The 9,123-nt window shown below is 31.0% G+C and overlaps 1 pseudogene across 1 annotated transcript; it reads left to right on the forward strand.

Moving 5' to 3' along the window:
• Positions 1-408: 408 nt before the first annotated feature.
• On the forward strand, positions 409-8,486 carry LOC143225975 (heat shock protein 83-like; annotated as a pseudogene). The gene is made up of 10 exons (XR_013014232.1): positions 409-547; positions 1,489-1,645; positions 2,456-2,662; positions 4,076-4,235; positions 4,617-4,909; positions 5,103-5,406; positions 6,224-6,414; positions 6,832-7,266; positions 7,564-7,788; positions 8,160-8,486. The product of XR_013014232.1 is annotated as a heat shock protein 83-like (transcript).
• The last annotated feature ends 637 nt before the right edge of the window (positions 8,487-9,123 follow it).

Below are 9,123 nucleotides of genomic sequence, written 5' to 3' on the forward strand. Positions count from 1 at the left end.
AGAGTTTTCAAGTCATTTTTTTAGAATAGAAGAACGATAGAATACTAACATAACCACTGAAACAAACATTCACACATTTTTAAACAGTCACGGATCCGGAAATAAAAACTGAGCTGCCATCTGTTGGGAAAGTCTGGAAATCGTTCTTCAAAGTCAGGTTACTGGATGGTTCTAGAGAGTTCGCGAAACAGACGTGTGTACTTTGTACATGTCCTACTTCCTGAAAATAGTTCCAAGCTTCAAGTGAAAAACAAACTAATCAACACAATATAAACTTAAATAGATATAAATTCAGGTATAGTCTCACTTTTAGTTAAAAACGAATTAGTTACGTTTTATACTATCACCGAATACGGATAATTATAAAAACGTTAGGCGAAAGCGTAGTATTACCCGCTTTTTGCAAGCACGACACGCTCGAATATTTAATGCAGGCAAACAATAGGGTGTTATAATACTGTTACTCGTCTTGGGTTTGTGAGAAGGTGTTTTAGGCGGTGTGTTTCATATTTATTTTACCTTGTAACTTTACGATCGTAGAAATAATGTAAGATATCTAATAACTTTATGTACTTAGTAGTTTATGTTGAATTTGAGCTTGTGTTATGTCACAGTGCTAAATATTAGGAAGGAAATTACAATAATATTGATATAGTAAGTTTCGGCACGTTTTATCCCAGCTAGATAATATTTGTTCAATGTCAGTATTAAAGCGCTGCGTTCAACTTAATCTGTAAACGCAGTTACTATTCTCTGAATTTACGTATGTATGAGCTATACCAACTTTATTTAAGAGGTAATATTTTGTCTATGGTTAAGGCTTTTTGAGCATTCCTGGAAGAATTGGTCTTTCCTCGGTAATCCTGTTCATAGTTAAGATCCCTACGTTTTATAGTTAACAAGTTCAGTGAATGACGCTGACTTGTCGAAATTGTTATCAATTTAAAATGCAATCTAATGTATTTGTTGGGTAAATGTTAAGTTGAATTTGATTCGACTTGGCCAGTACATTTGTATCTGTTGGAAAGGGCTACTGATTTAATGAAAGTGTGAGAGTAAGGTTTGGTCTAGCGCTATTGATTGAATATTGAAAGTTCTACATACATACAGAAGTGAAAAGTGCATTTGTAGTAAAATCGCTGTATAGTATATTAATACTAATTATGTTACGCTACTAAAACAATGACAATAACATGCAAGTAGGCTAATAATTACTCGACATCTTCTCTACTGGTATAGATGCAGCATTGAATTCTTATCAGTGGATAATTTAAGTTAAATTAAACTTGTAGAATTACTGTTCTTTAGTTACATAAAATGGAACTTTTATTAGTTAATATATTAAATTTATCTTTTTGATCTTAAATATGTTTCTATACTATTTCATTAGACCATAATATATTAACGTTATTGAACTCTTAGTTATTATTGTATCTTAAATTAATATAATTGTACTGAGGAATAAAGTCTGATTTTATTTTTCTTCAGGACCATGCCAGAAATAAACATGGATGTTGAAAATAATGCAGAAGTTGAAACCTTTGCCTTCCAGGCTGAGATAGCTCAACTTATGAGCTTGATTATAAATACTTTCTATTCAAACAAAGAAATTTTTCTGAGAGAATTAATATCCAATTCGTCAGATGTGAGTACGAAACTTTTTTCTGAAAGTTTATATTGTATCTTTCATTCACAATTAGAACTACAAGTGAATCCTAATCAATCAGTTTTAGTATTACTAAATCCCTTTTTCATGTTGAGTCAGTCCTGAGGGTTTGAGGTGTTTTCATGTGATCTGTTAAATAATATCAGTGAAATGGGACACCACTACTTGTTTTCTAAAGCACAACTTGCAGTTCAGTTATATGTAATAATACCAAGATTAGACCCAAACGTAATTTAATCAAAACCCCACTATGGAAACTGTTCAACATGCAGCACCAGTAAATGAATTCTTTTATTTCTATGTGTTTAGTTACGTTGCTAAATTTGATCTTTTTAAAATTAGCTAAATAATCAAGTAGTAAAAGCTATGAATGTTAAGATATTGTGTTATTTCAAAATTTAAATATTTACACTGAAAGTATTGTCAATTGGAGCAAAGATAACTAATCTGTCTCTTTTCAACACTGCTTAGTGTAATTTTTATTTGATAAAATCCATTTATCTCAAATCATGAAGTGACAAATAGGAAACGTGTGTTCTACACTTTTTGTGATTTTTTTATTCAGTGTATCCACTATATGTTGTATATATATTGAAAGGCAGTGAAAATTTGTTTAATGTTAATTATATCCATTATAATGGTTGTGTGTTGATCCAATACCCAAGTGGTATGTTATTTCCAAGTTTTGGATGAGATACATTATGAAAGTTATAAATATGAAAGTGTAATATCTACAAGTATCCCAAGAGAAACTTGCATTCTAAATATACAAAATTTGTTTTTTCCCAGGCCTTGGATAAAATTCGTTATGAGAGTTTGACAGATCCTTCAAAGCTAGAAAGCTGTAAAGATCTGTATATTAAAATTATACCAAACAAGGAAGATCGTAGTCTTACAATTGTAGACACTGGTATTGGAATGACTAAGGCAGATATGATAAACAACCTGGGAACTATTGCTAAATCTGGCACGAAAGCTTTCATGGAGGCCTTGCAGGTAAGACAACTGATTGTTAACCATAAAGACAGTAAGTGATGTAATTACTGTTAAGTTCTATTGTATATATTGTTGTCCAAACTTGTTTTTGTTCTTTGAAAGAAATTTAAAAGAACTGTTATATCTTTGTTAATGTATTAATACAAGAATACATAACTACTTGTTTTGTTTTAAACGTGTGTTCCTGGAATTATTTAGGTAGTAATGCCAATTTGCAAGATTAACTCGTTGAATCAACATTTCCTTCTACTTTAACCTTTGGTGACAAACTCAGTGTTATAATATACACAAATTTGTCTACATATTTAAACACATTGCATATTTGCGCTATAACTTTCCATACACCAAGTGTCTATTAACAAAATTTTAGTAAAAATTAAATGTTTTTTCTATACAAGATCAGGTTTTAAAGAACTGTTTACTTAAGATATGTTTTAAGATGATATATTTGGAACAAGTTAAGAATACTATGTATATCTCAGTTGTAATTTAAACACTACAGTTCTATTCAAGTCCACTTAACCTGATTCAATTACTTTAGAATCCATTTGCTAAAACATATTCATTGTTCTTATCACAGTGGTATATAATCATTTAAGCTACCTTGTGAATTACCATAATTGTATTTTGAACCTTCAATAATTCTCTGCTTTTTATGAAAGCCCTTACAAATGGACTTAGTTACTTTAATGAGAATAATTTATGTCAAAGGTGCCTTAAACTGTGAAACACTTTATAAAATTTTCCTTTATTGCCATTCACAGGCATGCAGGTTAACCAGACGTTTTGAAACTGAACTCTTTCACTTTGCTTTTACTCATTTGTTTGCCTCTATTGATATATTGATCAGTAAGGCCTGAAACTTTGTAAAGTACACTAATGATGCTGAGTTTATACTACATTATGAGAAATAAGCTGACGATCTGAGTAAAGTGACATTATCAACATTAGTAAAGCCTTGGCAACAATGTAATTACAAACACAATATATAATATATAACACCATGTTCAGCTTGTCATAACTGTTGCCTTTAAAATAGTTGCTTTCAATTCTCTTGTTATGAAAGTGTGAACAGTTACTAAACATTGACTGAAAATATTTTTCAGATAAAAATGTTTGTTCATTGTACAGTTAGATACAGTTGTAACAATTTGTATCTACCATATTTGAATTTAAATATTTATGACAAATAGAATGTGAAGGTGCTTGTTACAAATACTAACTTGTGTATACACATGTTTTTATAAACTAATTTATTGGGAATCCATGTGACAGTTACTTGTGCACATTCAATAATCTTACATTTCTAATACGCCTTTAGTTTCTTCATCATAGTTCAAGACATTAAGACTTTGTACATATGAATTTAATTTCTTTTTCAAATTTTAAGGAAGCTTTTCTTTTTATCTCTAGGCAGGAGCAGATATATCTATGATTGGCCAGTTTGGTGTGGGTTTCTATTCTGCTTATCTTGTTGCTGATAAAGTAACTGTTACATCCAAACACAATGATGATGAACAATATACATGGGAGTCATCAGCTGGTGGATCCTTCACAATTTCTTCTGACCATGGTAAGGCATTGTCATTAGTCTTAATATATTTTTCAAATTTCTTTAAGCAGTAATTTTCAATTACTTTACAATTTGTTTGTTATAAATTTATTAGCTGCAATTTATTTCTCCAGACTCCTATCTGTAAGTACTGTATTGTACTATGTACATCCTTAACTTCCTAGAATTTCAAAAGATGTCACATTAAATGTATATCTATAAACAGCGTGCAGTCTTTTCTGAGGATGAAAAGAGTGATAAATTATTTTTTGTATTCTAACTTACTACAAACCTGAAAAATGTTTCACTTCTTTTTGTGAGTTTCTTTTGGGTTTTTTTTTCTGTTTAGGTGATAACATTGTGCCAATTATTAGAATTTATTAATAATTTTATATTCTTCAGGTGAACCTCTTGGAAGAGGAACAAGGATAACACTATACCTCAAAGAAGACCAAACTGAATATTTAGAAGAAAGGAAAATAAAAGATGTAGTGAAAAAACACAGTCAGTTCATTGGTTATCCAATCAAGTTAATGGTGCAGAAGGAAAGAGAGAAAGAAGTTTCTGATGATGAAGCAGAAGAAGAGAAAGAAGAAGACAAAAAGGATGAAGAGGAAACACCAAAGATTGAAGATGTAGGAGAAGATGAGGATGAAGATAAAGACAAAGATAAAAAGAAGAAAAAGAAAATTAAGGTAAGAAGTTTGAAATTGTAATAAAGCTTGTATGCTGTGCTGTGTAGTTGTCATTAATGTTATTGTTATTCTCATATTTGCAATAATACTTGCAAAATAAATATTACTACTTAGACTTTATCTTTACATAAATTTGTACAATGCATGTTGAAGAGAAGAAAGTAAAAGGTTTTATGTTTTTCTCTGTATACAGGAGAAATACACTGAAGATGAAGAACTGAACAAAACAAAACCTATTTGGATGAGAAATCCTGACGACATCAGTCAGGAAGAATATGGAGAATTCTACAAGAGCCTGACTAATGACTGGGAAGATCATCTAGCTGTGAAACATTTTTCAGTGGAAGGCCAGTTGGAATTTAAAGCTCTTCTCTTTGTTCCCAAGAGAGCACCTTTTGATTTATTTGAAAATAGAAAACAAAAGAATAATATCAAGCTGTATGTTCGAAGGGTGTTCATCATGGATAACTGTGAAGACCTGATTCCTGAGTACTTAAGTTAGTATGCATTTGTATTTTTATTAAAGAGTTAAAATTAAGTGATATTTAGTTTTCTCATTTCTTTACCTTTACAAATTACTTGTTGAAATGGTGAGGTACTGGCAGCTGTTTGGGCTAATTATTATTAATGGTAGTATTTTTACCTCACTGAAAGATTCCTGAAGTGGACATTTTCTCAAGATTTTTTTTTTTTTTTTTCCTGTCGGATTGCAGGAAAGTGTTCCATTGTGTTGTTCAGTCATGCACAACTCATTGCATTGAAATGCATTTTACCTATTATTAATGAATACATGTTCTTATTAATTCAGAAAAATAAATTCAAAACTTCCAGTTTGTCTCAGTACAACAAAACTTGTATCAGTTAAGATATATAATAGTAGTGCTATTTGCAGTTCTAGTAAAGATGTTTTTCTTCTGAGGAGAGTACTCATCTTTACAAGTGTATTTCATTGTAAAGAAATTGTTATTGTGCATACCACTTCTTTATTGCATAAATCTTTAATACTCAAAATGTTATATACTTTCATTTTTGTTGCTATTCAAAAGATAGCACAGTTTTTTAGTTACACTTGTATACTTACGCTACATGCATTTGTAGTGAGATTAAAAAAATTCTCACGTTTAACTGTTGACATTCTGTTAGTTATTGAATTTTAATATTCAAATAAGAATAATATAATAAAGCTTTTGATGGAATAAAATAACTTGCACAATTAATGATGACTTGAACATTTTCAAAAATATTTTTATTCCCTAATAGGTTTATGGCTAGCATAACCTTCATTTTACTTTTGTTTTGTTTTTCATCACTTAGACTTCATAAAGGGTGTTGTAGACTCTGAAGATCTGCCCCTGAACATCTCTCGTGAAATGTTGCAGCAGAACAAAATCCTGAAAGTTATTAGGAAAAACTTAGTAAAGAAATGTTTAGAGCTTTTTGAAGAAATTACTGAAGATAAAGACATGTACAAGAAATTTTATGAACAATTTGCCAAGAATTTAAAGGTAAATATATATTTCTGTTACAAACAACAGCAAGTGGTTTTTTAAAATAGTTCTTTGTGGAATTTGTAACTGTAGCAGTCATACTGCAAATACTAATTTTGGTAAGAAAATTGTAGGTTGGCATTGTCAGAACTTTACAGTACTAATCTGTTTACTATCTCTGTGTGTGTGTGTGTGTGTGTGTGTGTATATCTTAAACAAGTACATAGTAACAGATACTTTCCAATTGATCTTGATGTTTTGTTCTTTCTGTTTATAAAAGTTGATTATCTTGGTACATTGTTTCAGAATTTAGCAGAACAGTGAATCATTTAGAACTATCTAACATTTTAAAATTATTAAAGGACATTTAACTAAAATTTTAGAATTTAGATACATGGTGAAAGGACTGTAACTATTGTTAAATTGTTTTTCCAGTTGGGTATTCATGAAGACTCTCAGAACCGCAAGAAGTTAGCAGAATTCTTAAGGTATTACACCTCTTCTTCTGGTGATGAAGTGTGTTCTTTGAAGGATTATGTGTCGCGTATGAAGGAGAACCAGAAACACATCTACTTCATCACTGGTGAATCTAAAGATCAGGTATCAAACTCAGCTTTTGTGGAAAGGGTGAGAAAGAGGGGTCTGGAGGTGATATACATGATTGAACCTATTGATGAGTACTGTGTACAGCAGTTGAAGGAATATGATGGTAAAACGCTAGTCTCTGTGACCAAAGAAGGTCTGGAACTTCCAGAAGATGAGGAAGAAAAAAAGAAATGGGAAGAAGCTAAGGCCAAGTTTGAGAGTCTGTGCAAAGTCATCAAAGACATTTTAGACAAGAGAGTTGAAAAAAGTAAGTTTTAGTGTATTGTGTTATGTCATATGTTAGTTTTTCTGTTGTCAAACAGTTAAAAGCTAAAGTGTTCTTTCTTGGTTAGAACACTATTTATGAAAGTTTCACTGTAACGAGTATTAAGACTCCATTCTTTGAATGTACCTGATTTTATTGATAGTTAGCATATTTTGAGTAAAGTTCCCCCACAGTTTGAGATGGACTTATGTTAAATGTTTAATCTTGGTAAGGTGAATAGACCTACATAGAGCAAACAATTAACGTGTTTAAAACTTGTATATAGTTACTGATTGTTTTTCTTTCCTTTCTTGTAGGTAGTTGTGTCCAACAGACTTGTAAGTTCCCCTTGTTGTATTGTCACCAGTCAGTATGGCTGGTCAGCTAATATGGAGAGAATTATGAAAGCTCAGGCCCTTAGAGAGTCTAGTACAATGGGTTATATGGCTGCCAAAAAACACCTAGAAATCAACCCTGACCATCCTGTCATGGAAAACCTGAGACAGAAGGCAGATGCTGACAAGAATGACAAGTCTGTCAAAGTGAGTATTTTAAACTGTTCGAACTGATACGCATTAACTATCAAAATACCCAATAATAAAATTTCGTAGTTCACTTATCAAGAAGCTCCTCTTATAATCCCTGTTATATGCATTAATAACTGCAGTGTTGATAGCTGTTTTAAAAAGAACTGATTATATTGAACAATTATTACTGTTAGTTATCTTTTGCATATTTCAATGTAAATATTGTTAGTATGGTTAACTGAACTGTGTCGATTCTATTATTAATATTTGAGTTATGGAATAATTTTCTTATTGTCTGTCAATTCAAGTAAAAGTAACATCCTGTGTAAGATCTGATTAGAGATTAATGAAGTTGTATGTAATATTTTTTATATATTCTTGTGCAGGATTTGGTACTGCTGCTGTTTGAGACTGCATTGCTGTGTTCTGGTTTCACTTTGGAAAATCCTCAAATGTATGCTTCCAGAATCCACAGAATGATAAAGCTAGGTCTTGGTATTGATGAGGAAGAGATGGCTACAACAGAGGTTGAAAATATTGAGGATATGCCTCCATTAGAAGGTGATGAGGAAGATGCATCTAAAATGGAAGAAGTCGATTAATAGACGTTTATTTTAATATACTTATAATTGAATGTATGTATATAATTTAAGTTTTTGTTTCTTTTTGTAATTATTTATGATTACTCACTTCAATAAACATACTGAACGTGATTTGTGTAATGGGGGAGAATGTTGAGTGAATACAGGTTATGGAGGTTTTTTACTAAAGTGCAAAACAGTAATTAAATCAAACTACTTTGCACACTTTAGAGATACATGATCTGAAGATAATATATCTTGTTCAGCAGTTGTAGTTATTCAATAACCATGAGTGCATTTAAAACTTCAAATTTCTTTCTTCCCACTATTTGTACGTTTGATTACACAGGGTGTTCAGAAAGTCAGTGTAGTTTTGTCTGTTAATAAATATACAAGTGCACAGTGACTTTCTGAACACCCTGTATATAATTTCATATTCAGCTCAATGTCAGAAAGGTAAATGTGATCTTAAGCTTATGATTTCTCTGATTCAGATTGGTATAACTGTTTTTATTGAATACGAAGTTATAATTACATTCCGTCACAAATGTAATCCTACAGACGCGGAGTAAAATTTTAAGTTTATTTTGAGTTTTATTCTTGCTACCAACGTGTAGGGTATTTAAAACGTTTTAGCACAGAATGGCTCAATTTTGATAGTTTTGCGTGAGCAATTGGTCAGACATCAGTGTGAAATTAGTTTGGTTTGTCAATTTGTATATTTTAATATGTGTGATATAAATAGGGAATATGCAGATACACTTCTTTT

Source organism: Tachypleus tridentatus, chromosome 9, assembly GCF_004210375.1.
Source record: "Tachypleus tridentatus isolate NWPU-2018 chromosome 9, ASM421037v1, whole genome shotgun sequence".
Taxonomy (NCBI): domain Eukaryota; kingdom Metazoa; phylum Arthropoda; class Merostomata; order Xiphosura; family Limulidae; genus Tachypleus; species Tachypleus tridentatus.